Source organism: Pinus tabuliformis, chromosome 9 (genome assembly GCF_031772625.1).
Source record: "Pinus tabuliformis cultivar Carrire ecotype Pingquan chromosome 9, CPIR1, whole genome shotgun sequence".
Lineage (NCBI taxonomy): Eukaryota > Viridiplantae > Streptophyta > Pinopsida > Pinales > Pinaceae > Pinus > Pinus tabuliformis.
In genome coordinates this window covers 706,303,033-706,326,376 of record NC_142307.1, presented here as the reverse complement: position 1 = coordinate 706,326,376, position 23,344 = coordinate 706,303,033, and positions in this window count along the sequence as shown.

Genomic DNA, 23,344 nt, shown 5'->3' with positions numbered 1-23,344 from the left:
AGTCTACCATTTGCACCCAATGAACCAGTACTCCATTTCCAATCACTTCATAAGATAGGTATTTACCAGTTTTCTTCCAGAAACCCTATAAATACTTAATTTCCTCTGTGATTACATTGAAAACCCCAAAATTCAGTGGAATTCTATTGCAAAAATTACAGTAAAAGAAACCCAGGTCCCCTTGTTTCACCTATCCCACTCAAAAACCCCATTTCCATCTCTGAATCCACAAGAACCAGAAATGGAAACCCCCGTAGCCCTCAATGTACCTCCTATCACCACTCCTCATAGAGATTTAGATTATCTACCCTTAGCAGATAAAGATTTTCAAATAAAAGACCTCACATTTGATGACTCCCCCTTGAGATTGCATTGTAAATACCGGAACCTTTACCTCAATAATGTTGACAATACTGGTATGTGGGAATCCAATCTCCCAAAGTACCAATTCCCTTTTGTGCACATTTTCTCAGACATTATTCACCAGTGCCATGCCAATTATAACCCTAATCTCAGAGCTATAATTTCCCCCAACCAACAAATCCTGTTTACCATTACAACAGACTCCATCAATGAAATATTGCAGTTGCAATCTAGTCAGAACCTTACCCCTCTGTCTATTGCTGATTTACTTGAAAAATCTTCCAAGCTTTCCAGCTCATAGATTGCCAGAGTTTGCCAAATGTTCATGTTAGAGCAATACATTTCAGAAAACCCTCCACCCTACATGACAACTGCTTTTACAAGCTTAGGGAGGGATATTATTACCATGATTGCCTGTATTCTTGGTTTCTCAACCAATGAATATGTGGATGAAATGACCTTTGCTTATATGACTATCTTCACCCCTGGCCAGCCCCCTGCTGCCAAGTATGACTATGCTACATTCATAGCTGACAAAATCCATGATCAGTTCATGAGATTGGAAAATGAGAGAGTGTTCAAGTATTCCATAGTCTTGTATCACCTCTTCCTGTATTACCAAACTGACAAATTCCCATTCTCTATGAATAAGCTTGATACTAGAGGTAATCCCAGATCAGTCATTTTCTGGACTTCCATCTTTGAATACTCATACACTTCTCCCCATTCATACAATGAATTCATAGATCAATTTGTCTATCCTGTAACCACCATGCTGACAGGACATCCTCCCCCAAGAATTAGTGATGATATCAAGAGAATCCTTCAACTATCAAAGCAGTACAAGATAGGTGACTGGTACTTGTACCAGAATCACACTGTGATCCGAATCTATGGTTGTGAACTCCCTCCTTTCAAGCTACCTAAGTATGTTCCTATGAGATTGTTTGCCCTGGAATATTACAGGAAAATGTTAAACTTTGACCAAATTCATTTCACCAAGGCAAAGAAGAAAGCCCAATTGAGGATTAAAGACCACTTAGGCCCATTTGTGTGCAACAATAGAGAAGCAAGGAAAAGAGCAGAAGAAATCATAGAAACAACAATGAGACTAAAGAAAAGCTTTTCTTGGGTTTATGACCCTCATGGTTTCATCAGTGACAGGAGGAAAAAACATAAGCTTTCACCCTACATCCATCACAAAATTCCTGAGATAGAACAATATGCCAATATGAATGAATGGAGGGAAGGGACATTGATAGAGGAAGATAGTGATAAAGTTGAAGTTGAGAATGTAATGAAAGATTTGGAGAAGAGACTTGACCTGGAATCTTTTGTACAGGTGCATACCGAGTCTTCCCAAAGGCCAGCCTAGGAAACTAGTGCTCCCACAACAGAGCAATCATAGGGACAAACACAGGAAACTAGTGTTCCTACATCAGAACAAACAAAACAGCCAGAGGTATTAGAGCAGCCTGAAATCTCTAAAGAAAGAGCTCCACCACAGCCACACCTAGCTCCTACAAATATGGGAAATCCCCCAGTTGTGCAGACTCCTCTGAATGAGGAAAAGAATTTAAAAAGAGATAGGGAAGTAGCTACCCCTTCTAGCAGACCTACAGATCAAACCTTTGCTAAGAGGCAAAGGTTGAATCCTTATTCAGAGGAGGAATTCATAGATGAAACCACAGAGAGCATGAGGAAGGAAGGAGCAGACAGTCTACATACATCCCCAACAGGTGGGACACCTTCAAGCTCACAGAGGCAAGAACTGGAAAGGCAACAAAGTATAGAAGTTTCATCTCTTAGGTCTTCATCTGAGAAAATTATAGATATCAAAGGAAAGTTTAAGGAAATCAAGACAAAGAATGAGCAGCTGAAGGCCCAAGCCTATGCTCAGTATTTAAAGATGGCCCCTTCAAACCAAACCAGATTGATGTCAGCTTTTGAAATCAAAGAGGGAAAAATGCAAAGAGCTTTCTAAAGTCCACAGTGTTGTAGCCAAAATCTTCGACAGATTATCTCAAGATGGACTTCGAAGTCATGGCTAAAGACATCCACCCCATAGACCAGATAGAACTGCAAAAACGAACAGGAGAGATGGTCTATTCTACACTGACTAGCAAGGCAATGATGGAACATAGGTTGCAAAATTCACTGAGCAACACTACTACCTAATTACAACTAGAAAAAGCCTCCTCACAGGCAAAAGACAACAAAATCAAATCATTGGAGGAGTTGATTATTGAGTTGGGCCATGACCCAACAGATGTCAAGGCAACATAAAACCTAATAAAGAAGAAAAATGAAGATATAACTACACTTAGGAAACAATTGAAATTGCCACCACTCATTCACCCTGAGACTGCTGAAGTGATTGAGAAGAAAAATGAAGAAGAGCTTATGGACTTGGTCCTTAAGCTAAATGAGCAATTAAAAGAAACAAAGCAGGAATTAGAGAAAGCAGTACAGTCAAGGCAAAGTGAGTTGACCACACAGCCCCAGACTGTAGTGCCTATAGTTTCAACAGCAGTCCCTTCTACATTGGCATCAACGTTAGCACCAAACATTCCTTTAGCAACAGCTGCAACCATAGAGGCAACAGGTACATCACAAGTAGGAACATCAACACAGAGTATAGAAGACTTGATTAAATCCATGGAGGAGATGAAGCTCCAAGTCACAAAGCAACAGAAAGAGAAATTCACTACTTTGGAGTAGAGATATGATGTATCAAAAATCAATTTTGTAGAAGAGATGAGGAAAAATAAAGGCTTAACCCAACAAATTAGAGCACTAGAGAAAGACCTTACATTTGAAAAGCCCTTGACAAAGATCAGGAGGATATTGTGGACCAATATCATTGATTCCATCAATGATATTTGGTCATCAATTCAAATTATTTTTGAACAAATTGATTTGGTTAAGCCTGCTCTTGAAGAAGTTCAAAGAACCAGAGATGAATTGGGTAGAAACCCTGAAGAGGCAATCCAGTTAATCAATTTTATAAAAAGTAGAAATAGGTATCAGTTGGAGCAATTAAACATTGAGGATAGGACTGCTACCATCCTTGAAATAAAGAAAGTATTGACCAAAAAGAATTTAATGCAAGGCCTGGAATGCAGATGTCAAAGTATGCAGGAAGATATCGATGAGTTCATAAGTAAATTTGGCATCTTAAGAAGTAAAGGACTCCCAAGTCCTTTAGTCATCAATGACAAACTAATGGTTCAAATAGACTACATCAACAAGTTGCATCAGCAAGCTGATAGTCAGGCCAGTTCATTTGCAGTCAAGGCATTGCCCACAGGGAAAGTTCTCTATGATGGTTTAGAGAACCTTTTTTACATTGAACATGGAGTGAAACACCTATTCCTAGTGCAACCCAATTTTGTGAAATATACTGAAGTAGATGAAATATACAAGAAACTGACAAGAACAAGAATACCAAAATATGATTGGTGGTCCAACATGACTGACATCCTGTAAATTACCGTGACTTAAGTGAGGTAAAGAGAAATAATTACCATAGTAAATTTTGGTAAAAAGGGTGAAAAATGATGTACAGGTAAAGAGTATCAAATACAGGTGAAAGAATATCAGTGAAAAGATAAAATTAGATGTCTAGCACAGAGTTACTAGCATGACAGCAAGATGCATATTCATAGGACCTGTCTCCTGCTCCAACAAAAACAGGGACAACAGCAGTCAATTCACATTCTATTTCTACATTCGAGACCATCTGTCTCTATATTCATGTAAAAGATATTTAGTTTCCCTAGAATATATCTCTCTTAGTTAGGAGATATTTTGATGTAAACATTTGTATAAATACTTCCTCATTCAAAGCATTGAGGGTGGATTCTTAGACATTTCTGTAGACAACTTACTTTTGGAATTGAAGTGTTGTTGAACAACTTTTGTATGGCTGGCTGGAACAAAGTAATAAAGAAAAGGACCTTTACAGGATACCTGTGTTAAGTGAGAAACAAATAAGTATTCTATATCTTGTGTTTTTGTAGCTTTTTTGGTTTAATAAATATTCACATGTGTTTCATATCTGAATGATAAATGAAAAGTTATATTTCAGAAAGAGCTTTACTTCATTCTGTCTTTAAAATTGTTTATATTCTTAATGTTTTCTTCCAGGCTATTATAGGTAAGTAATTCTTAAATGCTCCCTGCTTTCATAGTTTATCACTGTGACCATTTAACAAAGAATACTTAACTGGTCTTTGTTAATGAGCACCCACTTTCCCTCATCTTGGACCTTGTTGAAGGATTCTTAGTTGCCTTTCCTCCCTGTTCAAGACCATATCACCCATTTGAAACTATCATTTGTCTTTTGTTTGGTTATCTTTCCCTATGGAATTTCTCCTTTGTTAAATCAACCTGATCCAGTTAAGCCATCCTTTAGTTGACTCCATAGCCCAATGGCCTGAAATACCTTGTTCTATCCATCTGCTCTCGAATTCCACCACCAAACAAAATCAAAACCCCCAAGCTTTCATAGCTAGCCTAATATCTCACAAAACAAAGCTAAATCATAAAGAGAGAGCCCTCTCTGAGTACGGATTGGCTAGATTCTGTACTTAAAAGATTGGTTTGTGGTTACCTCGGAGTGTCCCTTCTTTGATAACTTCAAAGGGAAAATCTGAGTGATAACAGACCTTATAGAAGAGATCCTCCAAGTTTTTTACCTGTACTTTCCTTGTCACAGTATGCACCTCCAATCACCCTAAATGGATGAGATGATGACCAGTCACTACAATGGCATAAGAGCAAAATCACTCTCCAAAATCCAACCCCATCCACATATAAGTATGGGAATATATAGAGAAGTATGGTAAGTTGGGAGTTCTTATCCAATTACCAATCTAGCTACGAGATCCACCTTTGATGGAGGGATAGGGTCAAAGGATAAGTGGTGAAAAATCCAATGTAGAGAAGGATAGGATCTGAATGTTTTATCCAAGGTAAGTAGTTGTAAAAACTTCTAGAAACTCCTAGAAGGGGAACCTTTTGGAATCTTGATCATTCTCCCGGATTTCTAGAACCAACGTAGGTGAAAATGGGAGAAACCTACTAGTGACCAACACATGTCATAGTAGATAAAACTTCTAGTGAACACACCCCAATAGGCTTACAGGGAGTGTTGGTCCTCAAATTGGCTCAGATGAAGCAATTCAGGGCTAAAACTCTGGGGGATGAAAGGTACATGCATAGGGCTTTGTGCAAGGTGGTGACAAGGGGGAATAGGATGTTGATTGATCCCATTAGGAGTCTCACTGATCACATGTGAAAAAATGGCCTATAACACTCTGAACTTATGATTGAGGAGGACCAAAGATAACTTTAGACATACTGTTTCTTCACTGCAACACAATTATGCAATTAGGGTTAGATGGAAAATTTACAAATTTGAATAGTAATGATGAATTTCTTATGAAATGAACATGAAATATATCACTAAAGCTAAGTTTCTTTCAAAAAAATGATTAAGAGGGTGATTTATCAATGCAAAGTAGATTAACCTGTTTTTCTTGAATTTATGCTCTCTCAGGGTTTAGTTAGAAGCACTGTTATTTCATAAGTTAATTTCTTGTTCAAAGAAAATTTTCACATTCTGCAACTAGACTAATGTTCACATTCTTACAAATAGCATAGAGTTTACATTTTGTAGGTAGATTAATATTTTTCATTTTTTCAAATAGCAAGGTATTTACATTCCTACAACTAGGGTTAGCCTTTACATTTGGATGAATGACATTTTCATTTCTGCAAATAGAATAATGTTTCCATTTCTGCAATTAGAATAGAACTCTCTTTTTTCATTCAATTTCCTTCCTTGAGCTAGTTGAAAGAGTGGTCTATGTATGCCTTGATATGGTCCATTTCTTGAAGGTTGCATGAATAGAACTTGACCTACTTTGCATATAGCACTGTCACCTCTTAAGTTTGTACGGACCCCGGGTAGAGAATTAAAGTTGGTAGCCTCAGGAGTCTCAACATTCTTGTTGTGATACTAAGGCTCATCAGGAAGTATAGATAAATAATGCTTGAAACCAACCTTCCTTATTTTTACATCACTCCTTCTAAGGGATGAGACCAAACTAATTTCTAGAATGAAATTCACACCATCATTGCAATCCATCTTTACAAAGTTATTAAATTTTATTTCAGGTGTGTGTGTGTGAATAAGGAGGAGGTACTAAAAGTTGAGATGGATTTAATGTCCATCCTTTCACCTTAATGTTACTCCACCACTTGTTTAGTCACATTTCCACTGGGGTTAAACTAAAATCTATACTTATAATATTCATGGTAGGTGATAGATGGAACCCTTAATTTATACTCATAATTACAATATCGAATGAGTCCATATGGTCTACTTAACTATTGAAGGTCCATAAAACATGGTAAAATTATATGGTTTTGAGACTCCTCACTATCCCTTGAAATTTATAAATGATTCTCACTAGATAAATATCTTAGGAGTTCAATTGATTTTGGATATGTCGAATTATAATTATATAATCCCCTACTATAGAAAGATGCTTCATCCCTCTTGAATTGAGTATGTTTAGTCCCTAATTGTTAAAATTGGAAACCAGGGAAAAACTTCATGTGGGTCATCTTATTCATGGATGATACTATTTTTATTAGATTCCTCTCGTCGAGAGGTGTAGGGTTGATATAAAGATCATCCGATTCTGATAAGTATTCATGGAGATATGAATTTATTTTGATTATGGAATTATTATCAAGCCGACCTACAACTCATGTAGGCTCAGAAGCCCAACAGTCGCATCTATTCACCCACCAACGTTGTGTATAAATATAATAGGACTTTTCCTCATTTGAACTCACTCATCTCATCACATCTCTCTCTCCCTACTGCACAGAAATGAGTCTCTTCTCTACTGCGCTAAAATGGGTCTCTCTCTCACACATGTGAAGCCGGAAACTGCTGAAACTGAAGCTGCAACTGCAGAAGTAAAGATTGACCTGCATGGCCTAGAAGATCTCCTCTTTAGAACTACGCTATAGGTCCATCTGGATCTCCTCTGAAAGATGCAACTTTTGGTGGTGGAATGAATTCAATCTGACGAACGGTTTGTAAGATATCTACTGCCCTAGTTTGAAGCCGGAAACTGAAGCTACAACTACAGAAGTAAAGATTGACCTACGTGGCCTAGAAGATCTCCTCATCTGAACTGCACTGAAGGTTCATCTGAGCCTCCTCTGGAAGCCGCAACTTTTGGTGGTGGAATGAAGTCAATCCGACGGTCGGTTTGTGAGATATCGTCTGCCCTAGTTTGATAATGAAGCTGCTAATGCTGATGCTGCTGATCTGGGGTTTGCTACTGCTGATATGAATCAGATTTATTGTACTATTTCTCTCTGCTGAATTGTTGAAGATAAAAGAAGATTTGATCAAAGGGTTTCCCCACACATTGTGGGGTTTGTCCCTGGCTAGCTGCCACATCTTGTGTCTCTTGTCTTGGCTTGTTTTTTGTCAATCGTTTAGTGTTCTATCTGCACTTTACTTTATGTACATGTGATTACTAATCTGTGGAATATAATAAGAAAAAGAAGTAAACTGTTATAAGCATAGAACATACCATAACTTAACATGGAATTAGAGCTGAGGTGAAGACAAAGCCCGAGCAAGAGCAAGAGCAATCACCGAAGAGAAGATTGGCAAGGCTATCCTAAAAGAACTATGGGGTCCTCAACACTCTTTCCTGCCGAAGACATGCTCCGTGAGAAAGATGACTATCACGCATGGAAGATGTCTATTGATCTAACCCTAGAAGATCAAGGAGTGCTGGACCATGTAAGAGGCAATATTTTTGAGACTCCATCAAATGCATCCGCTGCTACATGGAACAAATGGAAAATCGAAGAAGTCAAAATAGAAGATCATCCGGGACTCTATCGACAAGCACTTGGTGTCCTACATCTCTAAATTGGACACCTCCAAGGAAATCTACAATAGACTAGGAAATGGCACTCACGACTCTTGGAGGATTACCATCCGAATGGTACGTGTTTAGGACTACTCTTTTGAACTATAATGTAATTCATGGTTTCGAGGAATTAATGGCTAGATGCATTCAAGAAGAAACAAGGGAAGAAGAGAAAGAAATGCCCATGCCTAAAGGTCCTCCTGCTGCCTTTTCATCTCATGCTAAGAAAAGAAATAATTCTGGGACTAAATCAAAAGGAAAGGCTGGACCTAAGGGTGGAAGAAAAGGATGATGTTACATCTGCGATAAAGCAGGTCACTATGCTAGGGAGTGCCCTGATAGAAAGGACTCACATTGGGACGATGATCAAAATCGCTTTGATGGCAAATCAAAGGAATGACAAATTCAATAGCAAAGGTAAGAGGAGAGCTGGGGATCGAGGAAGAGGACAACCATTCAAGAAGGCTAGAAAGTCCAGGATTAATTAAATGCACCTGACCTCAAAAAGAACCTAGCATCCATCTCGGCAATGGAAGACAAAAGCTACAAGGTAACCTTCAGCAATGGCAAGGTATGTTTATGGAAAAATAATGTTAAAGATGCGTTTACTCTTGGGTTTAGTGTTGATTCATTATATCAGGTCGATGGAAGTCCTCTAGGTGTCATGTCTTGTGACACAACTCTTCAGTCCGAACTTTGGCATCGGAGGTTTGCCCACCTTCATTACAAAGCTCTACCCGATGTAAGATAGATGGTAACAAGGATGCCCGAATTCCAAGTAGAGAAAGAAGGTGTATGTCTGGGATGTGTCGAAGGAAAGCTCAAAAGGGGACCATTTCCCTCAAGCCAAAGCAAGACCTCCGATATATTACAGTTGGTTCACTCAGGCATATCTGAGGCTGGCATTAAGAGGGAGACTACTACACCACATACTCCTGAGCAGAATGGTGTGGCAGGAAGGAAGAACCGCACGATTGTGGAAGCTGTCTGGGTCATGCTACATGATCAAAGACTTCCAAAGTTTCTATGGGCTGAAACTACAAACACCACCGTATATGTACAAAATCGATGCCCTCATCAAGCATTGGGTTCCAAGACTCCTGAAGAAAAGTTCACTGGTAAGAAACCTGATGTTTCTCATTTTAGAATTTTTGGAAGCCCTGTATATTTTCATGTGCCGAAAGAGAAAAGAAATAAATTGGGTGCATCTGGAAAGAAGGGAATTTTCGTGGGCTATGGTGAAAATACTAAAGGCTATAGAATCTATATAGCCGGTCAAAGGGAAGTCGTAATTAGTCATGATGTCACCTTTGACGAAGATATGGCTCTTAGCAAGGTGAACAATCCTCCAACTTTGAGGAGCTCTCAAGAAGCCGACACCAGGGAACCGAAAGAAAAGGATGATGAATCAATGCCTGATGTAGAAGAACCCATGGATCCGATTGATCCTCCTCCAAATGAGCCTTCCTCTTCTAGGAAGAGGCCTTCATGGCTTAGGGGGCTACTTGATGATGCTGAAGGACATGCTGCACCCTGAGAAACCTTTCGTGAAAGTAAGAAACCTAATAGGTATCAGGGATACCTGACCATCATGAGCACGATCATACAAAATAAGCCTTCATCATTCTCAGACGTCGTCAAGCATCAAGTATGGAAGGTTGCTATGACCAAAGAACATGAGTCTATCATGAAGAATGATGTCTGGGAAGTAGTTCCCAGACCCTAGGACAAGACAGTTGTTACTTCCAAATGGCTTTACAAGATAAAGCATGCAACAGATGGAAGTACGGAAAAGTATAAGGATCGTTTTGTTGCTCGTGGTTTCTCCCAGAAGGAAGGTATAGACTATGATGTGATATTTGCACCTGTTGCCAGATATACAACCATCTGCTTGATCATAGCCCTTGCTGCTTCACAAGGATGGAACCTACATCAGATGGATGTCAAGACTGCGTTCTTACACAACTCGATCAAAGAAGAGGTCTACGTGGAGCAACCCGAAGGATTTGAGATTTATGATTGAAAATCTCATGTATGCAAGTTGAAGAAGGCTCTCCATGGGCTGAAGCAAGCACCCCGAGCATGGTATGAGAGGATCGATAGCTACTTGATGAAGCTGGGATTCACTAGGAGTGAAGCCGATCCTAACCTTTACTTTAAGGTTGAAGATGACAAGCCTCTCATACGGGTGCTGTATGTGGATGACCTCTTTCTAACAGGTGCAAACCCTCTCATTCACAAATGTAAGAGGGAGTTGGCTTCTGAATTTGAAATGAAGGACCAAGGACTTGAAGTGTGGCAGAAGCCAAGGGAAATTTTCCTATCTCAAGGAAAATATGTGGTAAAGATATTGGAAAGATTCGGTATGATGGACTGCAAGCCTGTGACTACCTCGAGGATCTTAACTTTTAGAAGTTATATGGTAGTGATGTCGGACCAGATTTGGGAAATGCCTCTGAGTTTCATAAACTCATTTGCATTGATGTTCTTAGTGAACCTCCATCCGAACATATGTTTTGCAGTTAGCATTGTGAGCTCATATTTGGTTGAGCCTCACTGGATTGATGCCAAGAATCTTCTGAGATATCTTCGTGGTACAATGGGTTAAGATACACTGCCGGAGATGTGAGACTACTTGGATATACTGATTGGGCAGGCAGTGTGGTGGACCGTAAGAGCACTTTCGGGTGCTGTTTCACCTTGGGATCTGCTTCGATATCCTGGATGAGCAGGAAGCAGAAGTCGGTGGCTTTGAGCACCGCCGAAGTAGAATATATTGTTGCTAGCATGACCTCGTGTGAGGCAGTCTGGTTGCGAAAGCTCTTCAGTGAGCTGTTTGGATTTACATTGGATACCACTGTGATTCTCTATAACAACCAGAGGTGGGATTCGATTATTGAGGAATCCCGTATTCGTTAATTTCTCCAGCAAATAGACATGATATGGGATATGGTAAGTCGATGATCAAGGAGGCTCCATCACATTAAGATGATGTACAGGTCGATACACCTTGTCAAAGCCCCAAGGAAAGATCTAATTTGTGATTTTCCCAAACGACTTGGAATCATCAAGAAACCGTTGTACAAGGGTCTTACATGTTGCATACATTGAGCTCTGGGAGCTCTGAGGGCTTGTGGTTCTTACTGGAGCAACATACGACCACAGGGTGACTCACCCTCCCTTGGTGGTGCAAACTGGAAGAAGATGATTCGCTCTCTTGTGGAACAAGATGATTCGCTCTCTTGTGGGACAAGATGATTCACTCTCTTGTGGAACAGGATGATTCTCTCTCTTGTGTAGCAGGATGATTAGTTCTCCTGTGAGGCCTGGATTGATGTGTTCTCCATGGCGATTGTAGCAGGATTGATGTGTTCTCCTGTGAGGCCTGGATTGATGTGTTCTCCATGGCGGCTTGGATTGATGTGTTCTCCATGGTGATTGTAGCAGGATTGATGTGTTCTCCTATGAGGACAGGATTGATTAGTTCTCCTGTCGAGGCATCCTACCCATGTAGTCTGGGACTCATGGGAAGTACCTCTCATCTGATCAATGAGCAGGGAAATGAAGTTAGGGACCATAGTAGTACCGATGGACGCATCGTTGTATCTACCGTACTCCCTACGCTAGGATGACCTCCATTGATCTGGGATCAATGATACTGGTCTGGGACCAGTGGTAGGAGTTGTACCATACTATGAAGCTGACTTCAGGTCGGTTGAGACTGGTCTGGGACCAATGGTACATACTCTGAGACTGACTTCGTGTCAGTGCAGTACTGGTCTGGGACCAGTGAGAGTGGTACATACTATGACGCTGACTTCGGGTCGGTTGAGACTGGTCTGGGACTAGTGGTACACTCTCTGAGACTACGATACTGGTCTGGGACCAGTGGTAGCAGTGGACTTACTATGAAACTGACTTCGGGTCAGCTGAGACTGGTCTGGGACCAGTGGTATGCACTCTGAGACTGACTTTGAGTTAATGGAGGATGATACTGGTCTAGGACCAGTGGAGTTGTACTCACAATGACGCTGACTTCGGGTTGGTTGAGACTGGTCTGGGACCAGTGGTACATACTTTGAGACTGACTTTTGAGTCAGTATGATACATCCTCGATCATTTCTTCTTCTTCATAATTCAGACAAAAGCAGAGCAGAACAGAATAATGCAAGAGCAGAGCAGAACAGACCAAAGCAGTATAGATCAGTGCAGGGCAGAACAAGACAAAGCAAAACAGGCAGAATTGAGCAGAGCAGGGCAAGGGTCAGACTATATAGGGTAGTGCATTTGATGGATGAATAGTAATGACCGATAGACAGATTGCAGATGAAGTTCTCCCTAGTTGAGAGGGAGTGTTAAAATTGGCAACCAGGGAAAAACTTCATGTGGGTCATCTTATTCATGGCTGATAATATTTTTATTAGATTCCTCTCATCGAGAGGTGTAGGATTGATATAAAGATCATCCGATTCTGATAAGTATTCATGGAGATATGAATTTATTTTGATTATGGAATTATTATCAAGCCGACCTACAACTCATGTAGGCTCAGAAGTCCAACAGTCGCATCTATTCAACCACCAACGTTGTGTATAAATATAAGAGGACTTTTCCTCATTTGAACTCACTCATCTCATCACATCTCTCTCTCCCTACTGCGCAGAAATGAGTCTCTTCTCTACTGCGCTAAAATGGGTCTCTCTCTCACACATGTGAAGCTGGAAACTGCTGAAACTGAAGCTACAACTGCAGAAGTAAAGATTGACCTGCGTGGCCTAGAATATCTCCTCTTTAGAACTGTGCTGTAGGTCCATCTGGATCTCCTCTAAAATACACAACTTTTGGTGGTGGAATGAAGTCAATCCGACGAACGGTTTGCAAGATATCGACTGCCCTAGTTTGAAGCCGAAAACTGCTGAAACTGAAGCTGCAACTGCAGAAGTAAAGATTGACTTGCGTGGCCTAGAAGATCTCCTCATCTGAACTGTGGTGAAGGTTCATTTGAACCTCCTATGGAAGCCGCAACTTTTGGTGGTGGAATGAAGTCAATCCGACGGTCGGTTTGTGAGATATCGTCTGCCCTAGTTTGATAATGAAGCCGCTAATGCTGATGCTGCTGATCTGGGGTTTGCTACTGCTGATATGAATCAGATTTATTGTACTATTTATCTCTGCTGAATTATTGAAGATAAAAGAAGATTTGATCAAAGGGTTTCCCCACACATTGTGGGGTTTGTCCCTGGCTAGCCGCCACATCTTGTGTCTCTTTTCTTGGCTTGTTTTCTGTCGATCGTTTAGTGTTCTATCTGCACTTTACTTTATGTACATGTGATTGCTAATCTGTGGAATATAATAAGAAAAAGAAGTAAACTGTTATAAGCATAGAACATACCATAACTTAACACTAATCCAAAGCTAATGCCTCTACTTATTATCCTTGGGTTTAGTTTTGAGGTCCCATAAAAGAAGAAAATGCATTGCTTCTTCTCAGATTTCTATATTTGAAATTTGTTATCGTCCAACCTAACTTGCAAGGAAGATTATTTCTTGGATTTAATCATGAAATTTTTGGCCACTAAAATTACTTCCATCAAAAGATCCTTTAGCCATAGTCAATCGTCTGCTTCTAACACTACTATATTGTTCCCTTTCAATCCCCTTGAGAGGATCACTCTGTAATGAGTCCACATGCTTGAGTTGTTACTAATACCACGAAAGGGAGTTATTGTTTGAAAATTACTCCATTTCTTATCGATTTTTTTTTTTTTTTTTTTTTTTTTTTTTTTAATAACATAGAAATTTTGGCATGCCAACCATGTATTTTTAGAAGGGGCTTGTTTATAAATGTGTAATTATACATTTTATACCTTGAACATATCTTTGCAATGTTATGGGGAGACCACTCATTTTCAAGATCTACAAATGATTCATTCCACACCTGATTTGTGTATTTACACTCAAGAGAAGATGCCCTAATGTTTCTTCCACCATGAAAAAAGGGCATCTTAAAGGGCATTAAATCCCTTTCCTATTTAAATTTTCTATTGTTAGCAATTACCATGGGCCATAATCCAACAAAAGTTTTTCATTTTTGGTAATCCATCCACACCCAAGATTTGGTTCCAGAGATTAAGGAGGTTGATATTTCTCACTTAGTTTTTCTAAGTATTTTTTTCAATTTTACTATAAACACACTTCCTACACTTATTTAAGGCCCCTTTCCCCTATATGATTTATAATGTTGATTTAAAGGTTTCTCTATGTGTATGAGATTAAATAGGGAGATCAATTAAGCCTTTAAGTGACCTGGTAGAGTTAATGCTTTCCATCATGTCCATTGATTCATTTCCAACTCATTCTATCTTGATAGCTCATAGAGAGTATGAGTTCCTTGGATCCTTTAACTACTTCCTTATTTGAGATAATTCATGATGTTAGATTAGTGGTGGTTTCCCCATTATTCCATCCTCCTATATCTTGACTTGTTTCCCATTTATAAGAACCTAGTTTAAATGATATTGGATAATGGGAGCTAGTATTTTATATAATTTCCAAAAGGATAATCCCCTATATTCAAGATTAATTGATCTAAAATTCTCTTCCTACTGAATTGAAGACATTTTTTTATGGATTATAATCTTCCACCATTCCTTTTAACACCAATCTCCATAATATTTTTCCCCTAATGTTAGATTCATAAATAAGGAATATTTAATATCCGACCCTATGTTATCCTTTTTTACCCTCATTATACTATAGTTGATTAGATAGAATATATGTGTTAGTGTTCTCTTATTGATTGAGAAATTTCTAGTTATCTCTTGCAATTTGTTGCATTATCCTAGTTGGAGCCAACATAGCTGAAAATTGATATATTCGCAAGGTTAATAAATATTATTTAATCATTACCACCCTACCAAATTTATTTAGCCATGGGGGACCCCATTGTTGTTTTTATTTTATTTTTGACAATGTGTCATTATTCTATTATTGATGGATTGCTAAGAATTATTGGGATCCCAAGTATTTGAACACCACCTAATTTCCAAATTCTAGAATTTGGGCTACAGGTTTCATTTGTTGGGGAAATGTATTCCATCCATAAACATGATTTTTCCATTTGTTAATCCTCCCATCTAATGCAATCATAAATTGATCCAACACCATATCAAATATATTAAATATAATATTTAATGCTCCAACCCATAAGAAGGGTGTCGTCAGTGACTACAAATGATTTATTTATTTTGATCCCTTGACTATTAGAATTCATTGAAGGTTTCTGGCTATTTGGTTTTTATTTAATCTTCTTAACAATCCTTCCATGATGATGTCTAAGAGAGATTATTTGCTTAGACCTATTTTTATTGGAAGAAAGAGTTGATCCTATCATTTGTTAAAGGGGCTAGCTAGGGGTAGCTTATGCAGGTCTCTATTCAATGGCTAAAAGAATCTAGAAAAGAAAACATTCGTAAGACATCAAATAAAAGAGAAAGATGTACCCTGTTAAATACATTTGCCATGTCCATTTGAATGAAAATCCCTTTTTATTTATTCCCTTTACTAGAATGGACTATCTCCTACATTAGTAGGACATATAAATTATGTACCTTTTCTAGACAAAGCTTGCTTGATTATGAGAGGTTAGATTTAGGAGAATTTTTTAGTCAATTTGCAAGGTTTTTTGTTAGAACCTTGTAATAAGAATACATAAGGAAATGGGTCAAAATATGATAAAAACATAGGTTAATTCTATTTTGGGATTAAAGTAAGAAAATGTGAGTTTGCAGTTCCTCTTGATTTTCTTTAACCTTTGAAATGGTTAAGAATGCAATTTTAATCTTATCTAATGATACTGTAATAAGTGCGTAAGAAATGTATTTTAAACCCATCAGATCCTACAGCTTTGTTTATTATGCTTATCAATTCTTCATCAATTTATTTGTCTAATTGTTTATGTTCCTTTATGACACTAGTTTAGGGTGTGTAAATTTCTGCGTTCTTTGACTCTTAATATAAAACAAAATTTCATCTCAATACTAGAGTTTTCCTAGATCCCAACCTAGAGAATTTCAACCTTAGGGATCTTATGAATTAGAGTATAAAATAGTAATGATACCTAGAAACCTAATCTTTTGGGAAATATAGGGAGAAAACATACCAAACTATCTAGAGAAAATTTTATCCCTCAAGGGAAACATATCATATATATACTCGATTTAAAAATTCAATTTTATAGAAGTTATGCCAACAGTAAAACAACATACATAGTAGCTAAAAAATAACTCGTAAATTCTTCAATAATGATGTTAAATCATTCAACAAATTTTCCTTATGTCAAATTATAAAGACATACATAACTATAAACAACAATACATGAACGTATCTAGCTGAAAACCAAATTTGGAAATTGCAAAAGTTTTGGGAATCTAAAAAACTAATTGATATTCTTAAGATGAAGTTCATGTAAGTACCATAATGTCTTCTCTCAAGGATAGTACAAACAATTTGTAACAACCCTGGTTAAAAATCCATATAAAAAAAATAAGACCTTGGTCATGGGACACATATTCCAAGCTGAATGGTGGGAAAAACATCCTAGCAGGGGTTCATTTAGGTTATTATGGCTAAGAGGAAATTAGAAAAGGAAATGGAAAAGGCTTTGGAAAGGCATGAGGCATTATTTGGCATTTATTTATGAAAATAATGGAAATTTTGAGAAAAGGAAGGCTAAAGGTTAGAGGTTGCATGTCACGAGGAAATTGAAGGAAAGTAATGGAAAATGAAGAAAATAGATGCCTCATTGATAAAAAGGATTCTAAGGATTAGTTGGCAAGATTTTGGTCAAGCTTTTGGTCAGTTCAGTTTTGGAGCTCTCTCTCTCTCTCTCTCTCATACTCTTGGACACTAGAGTTTTCTTGGAGCATTCTTGGAGGAGTGTAGCATACTTGGGATTTGGAGCAAGAAGGAAAAGGAAAAGCAAGAAATGACAAGAGGACATTGGGACCAACATATAAAATGGATTTTTCTTGCAGGTACTGAGTTGCATGTATGATTTCCTTGCTAGTTTTGGCATGCATGAAATATGCATGTGGTTATTTGGTTATGACCTGTCATTGACATGGAGGATTTCCTTGGTTGAAATTGGTTTTGTGTAGCCTTTCCATTTCCTGGATAACCATGGTGTTGTGGGTTTTATCTTTGTTTTCTAGTTGGTGCTCATGTTCCTTTGGCTGTGGGTTGAGTTACTAGTTCATGGAAGCCTTGGTTGGACAAACGCTCTAGAAGCCCTTGGTGGGTTGAGTTACTAGTCTTGGATGCCTTGTTTGTACAAACGATCTAGAAGCTCATTGACAGTTATAGGTTGAGTTACTAGCCCTAGAAGCCTTGGTTGGATAAACACTTTGGAAGCCCAACGACAACTGTGGGTTGAGTTACTAGTCATGTAAGTCATGGTTGGAAAAAATTCTCTAGAGCCCTCGACAACTTGGGTAGAGACCAATTTCGTGATGGTTAGTGATGTCTGACTCTGAGGTGGAATCACTGGTTGATAGTTGAGGTGGTTTGGCCTCTGGATGGTTTTGATTGATATGTTTTATGAGATCCCACATTCACGCTTCGAATATGGCACGGGAGAGACTAGATGAAAGAAATATTTGGTTCAGCCTAGTCTATGGTCGGGTGGTTCATGGACATCCTATACCTAGTTAGCTTATGCTATCATCAATAAGAGCTCTTTCTGATTGGTGTTTTATGGGTAAATATAATTGTTTATATGTGGCTTATATGGTTGTTATATCCTTGATATTTATGTTTGTTATATACTAGTTATGAGCATGTTTTATAACAATGATGATGTATGGCTCTCATTATGTTTTGATGTGTAAATGAATGAACAATGAATATGTGACCTAATAGATGATAATGCAGCTAATGTGACAAGGCATCAATCCTTCTTGACGATTATCAGATAAGTATGAGATCACTATGCTCAGGTATGTTGTTATGACCTGTAGATTGCATCTTTGTGACATGTTTGACAAAATGCCAGTCATGGCTAGTAGGGGTCTAGTCAAGTCATTGTTCAAGTAATTCCATTTATATCATTATTCTAATGTTATCTTTCATTTCTGGAAGTTTCATGGAGTTCAAGGCATTGACCTGAGCCTTGGGCCTGGAAAAGTGGCACAAAATTCAGAGTCACAAGCACAAAACTGCTTGGGAAAATCCTTAGTCGAAGGTATACCCATGTTGTGGGAGCAATTGGAGGGTCCTAGTCACACTCGTTCCCATGTCATGGGAGTGACTAGGGGATTAATGGAGTAAAAAGTTTTTTTTCATAGGGGATAGTCACCTAGAAGGTTTGGATGGCTCTTGGGGGTTCTGCAGTAGGTTTGGAAGGTCTGTGTTTTTGTTTTCTATCGGTTCCACTTCCTTAAATGACACATAGGGAGTTGAATCATATCATAGTAAATATTTGTCACATGTTTACCCCTGTTGGAATGTTACTTGGGTAGATGTGGGAGGAGGGCATCACAGAGTGGTATTAGAGTAGGTTCCGTTCTCTTTAGGTGATGTCTGGTTTATGTTCTCTTTGGGTGATATCCAATACCATAGAGTGGTATCAGAGCATGGTTCAACACTTGGACTAGATGGGCGGAATACGTTTGTCATGCATGAATGTAGGTTGTATATGTGATTGTTATGTATGCATGGTAGTGGTCATTGTTATAGTTGTGTTTCCATGTAGGGGTTGATGATGTTGTTGTTGGGATGTGTTAGTCATGAATGCATGTCAGTTGTATATGAATTTTTTATGCATGCATTGTCATGATTATAGTTGTCATGCATGAGGTCATTGTAGGAATTTTAGGTCATCATGGTGCTGTTGGTATGTTATGAGGCTAATGTATTGGCTGAGTTAGAGTAGGAGATGCAGATCATTAGAGTGAGGTTGCAGCACTAGTTTTTGGGGTAAGAGAAGATCGTCATACATGTGTTGTATGTTTGACATGCATATATGTTAGTTAATGGATTGTTATATGCATTAGGGTTATATACATGTTTGTCATTTTATTGTTGTTGTGGTTACATGCATGGTAGATGCTAGTGAATTAGTGTGGTCATATGAACATGTGTCGAATAGTCATGAATGATAGTAACTTCTTGTTATATGCATTGTTGTTTTTGTTTTATGTTAGTTAACTTGATGATTATGTTATATGTTAACTTGTTGATTGTTCTATGATGATTATGTTATATGTTAACTTTTTGTTGTTGTATGTTAGTTAACTTGATGATTAGGGTTATTGCATTTAATATCTTGATGTTATTATGTTTTGTTCTAATCTGGATTGGTCTATGCAGATGATTGTGGTTATGATACTTGGGTATGAGACGATATAATTGTGATATTATGTTGTACTAACCTAGAGTGATTGTGCAGATGTGATTGTTATGCATGAATGACAATTTTTTATGAGTTTAAGATGTGAACATGTTAGCTAGTTACTATTATGGATATCAATACCTTATTTATGTTTGAGTTGATGTGGTGTGAATTTATATCATGCTAATCTAGATTGATTGTGCAGACAAGGTAGCCTCCCCTGAGATACATTAAGGTATGAGTTTGCTTATGTTTCCTACTTGGTGCTTGAATGTTTGATTATGTCGTCTATTTAGTGTTTGAGCGTTTGATGTATATTATGTCGTCTATCATTGCTTGAATGTTTAATTAATTGCATGATATGAGTATGTGTATGTAAGATTGTATGAAGGAATCATTAGGGGAATTTTGAGGTCTAAAATGGGCCTCCTAAGGAAATTATAAAATAATACTGGAAATGATAAAATAGGATTACATTACATCACCAATTTTTAGAGGAAAAAAGAAAAAAACTATTTTTTTAACTCATATGTTCAACTTATCTCTCTATGGGTTTACTCAAATTTCGAGTGGGAACACTCGGAATTTGATTCCTCATCCAAGGAGTACCCATGTTGTGTACTTCCGATGGACTCTTCTACACGAAAAATGAGAAATACATGAAAAACGTGATTGCAATCACATTTTTCATGTATTTATCATTTTTCATGTAACAAGGTCCATCGAAAGTATGTAACATGGGTACTATTTGAATGAGGAATTAAATTTTGAATCCAAAGAGTACTCCCGCTTGAAATTTGAGTAAAATATTGAGATCAGTTGAAAATACAAGTTGAAAAATTAGTTTTATTATTTTATTATTTTTTAAATCACGTTTTTCATGTATTTCTCATTTTTCATGTAACAAGGTCCATCAAAAGTATGCAACATGGGTACTCTTTTAATGAGAAATTAAATTTTGAATCCAAAGAGTACACCCACTTGAAATTTGAGTAAATCATTAAGGAGATAAGTTGAAAATACAAGTTGAAAAAGTAGTTTTATTATTTTATTATTTGTTAATCTTTTTATTTTTTTACCCCAAAATGGTGAAATATCCCCATGGTTGACATCATCATCTTGAATCCTATTGGTTCTTATAAAGTTTATTTTGTTTGTACATTTTTCTTAGGAGGCCCACTATAGACCTCAAAAGTTCTCTAATAGATCTTGTTTTAAGATGGTTGTACTAATACATATGTGTTGAGATAAGTGATATCTATTTGAGTGTAAGTATGTGATAGTTGTAGAATTATGTCTTATGACTATTACTTGATTATGACTTGGTTGTTAGACTTGGTAAAGGTTGATTTCAAATTAATATACATGATGTCTTGATCTTTGGAACATGAGACTGACATGTGTGAGCAGTTGTAGGGAAACATGCTTGGTATTAGCTTGACAAGGTAATAGATGTGTTTATATAACTAATAGTTGGGTGATGTGACAATGCATAGTAAGACTCAATTGCAATAAGGAAAAGGTAAAATAAAGGAATTGGGTGAAAATTCCTTTGGCTATGTTTGGAAACCACAATTCCAAACGAATGAATGCTTTGTGATGCAGGAGCATCCAGCTAAGGGCATCATGACCGGGTGTTGGTCTCAGCTAAGGAGGAGAGGTTCATCATTATTTAAATTTCATTTATGTTTGTTAATTAAAAACAGTGTTAGGAACTTGTTTTGTGTCATTGTCAGTTAATAGGTATTTAGGGTCAGCACGGTTAGGTGGAGGTGGTTACAGCCACACTATTGTCTTGTCTTTCTTTCATTTAATTTACAGTTATTTACTTAAAAAAAAAAAAACAACAGAAAGAAATATATTATCTCTGTACTCTACTGAATGAGAAAATTAAAAATAGCAAGATAGTTATCAACTGTATAACTGAAGAAAGAACTGCAAACAATTTGCATAACTGTATTGTAACATTACAAAACAAATGTACCACAGTGTGGAAAGGGTTCGACATTCCAGCATAGAAGAGTAATACAAAGAGAGATATTTCTTTCATTCCTGAATCCATCTGTCTAAGTACTGTTTATTTATCTAATTTCTATCATCTGTAACGTAAAGACAGCTATATAATCTATCAGAAATCCTTCCAGATTAAATAGAGATGAAGTTCCAGTAACCAAGTGGCAAGCAGAGACACAACTTCAGAATCAAATACAGACAGAGGCATAATATTAACGTGAAGACTGAGCAAACAGTTCCAGTCATATTGACAACCTAGAGAAGTACCAGAGTACGCTACAGCCGAAGTCGTTCATTAAACAAATACAACACAGAGAAGAGCATCCATAAAAAGAGGTAACCCTGTACATCCAAAGTTCTTTTCTTTCATCTTTAAAAATGTTACAGTATCAAAACCCGCATATAAACAAGTTATAAAGTCCAAAGACCCTAAGGCTGAGCAAACCCTCCTCCAAGAGCAGAACAAAGAAATGAGGGTTAGGTTTACAACCCTGAAATCATTACAGACCGTTGAAGAATCAACGAAACCAAATACAACTAAGCCCGAAGGCTAAATTGCCATCGACCAGACGATGATACAATAGAGACCTAGGTTGACCGACTCCACTACGGAAAGTAATGACTAAAGAAACCCTCGACTAAACAAGTTACAACAAGGAATGATCCTATCAGTTCCATTTGAAGGAAGGGCCGAGTAGTAGTCCAACCAGAAGTCCAAAACAACTTGCACAGAGACCAAAACAAAGTATTAGCATCGTCACCTGAAGGTTAAAGGAGAAAATGGATGATTGACAATAAGGGAAAAAAAACACGGAAAAGACTTACCAATTCAACAGCCAACACTGGATGGAGGAACCCACACTTGGGTCACGGCCATTGCAAGAAACCCTGCTCACAAGGAGCAGTAACTGTTAGCAAACAAGAAAAATTGTGGATGCAACATTTAGCAGAGAACGAATTCATACCTTGTCGGAGTTGAGCGAACGTAGAGGAAAGGGTCCTTTTGAGGCCGCAACCTATGTTCACAACACGCAGGCAAATCAAACAACAAAATAATGATACAGGTAGCCAAAGAAACCATTAAGAAAGCTCAGCAGAACGCGTGAGGAATGAAGGAGAGACAGTGAGCACCGGACCTTCGAAAGAGAAGCGAAACCCTCACAACAAAACCAACAATCAAACAATAGAGCCAAGCTAATGAGCATGTGAACATAAACACTGAGCATAGTTACCCACCTACCAATAGAGAAGCCCATAGTCGACATGGATAGAGGATCAACTTGAAATAGTTATAGTCACCCACAGAACTGTAGAGCTCTCACACCAAACAGAGCAGAACGAAAATGACGGAGAATAATGAAAGGGTTAGGGTTTAGCCAAGAGCGGGAAGGAAACCCGAGGCCAGGACAACTGTCCTCTCGGCATACAGAGCAATCAATACAAATATCAATGCAACCAAAATATCAGCGCTAATCCTTGTTTATCAAACTAATTATATGATCGTTGATTAAATCATTTGTTGGTTAATAATTATTGTGGTGATTAAATCATAAGTCACGGGCTGGTCCCATCATAGTGGTATCAGAGTAGGATTTAGATTTTTTCT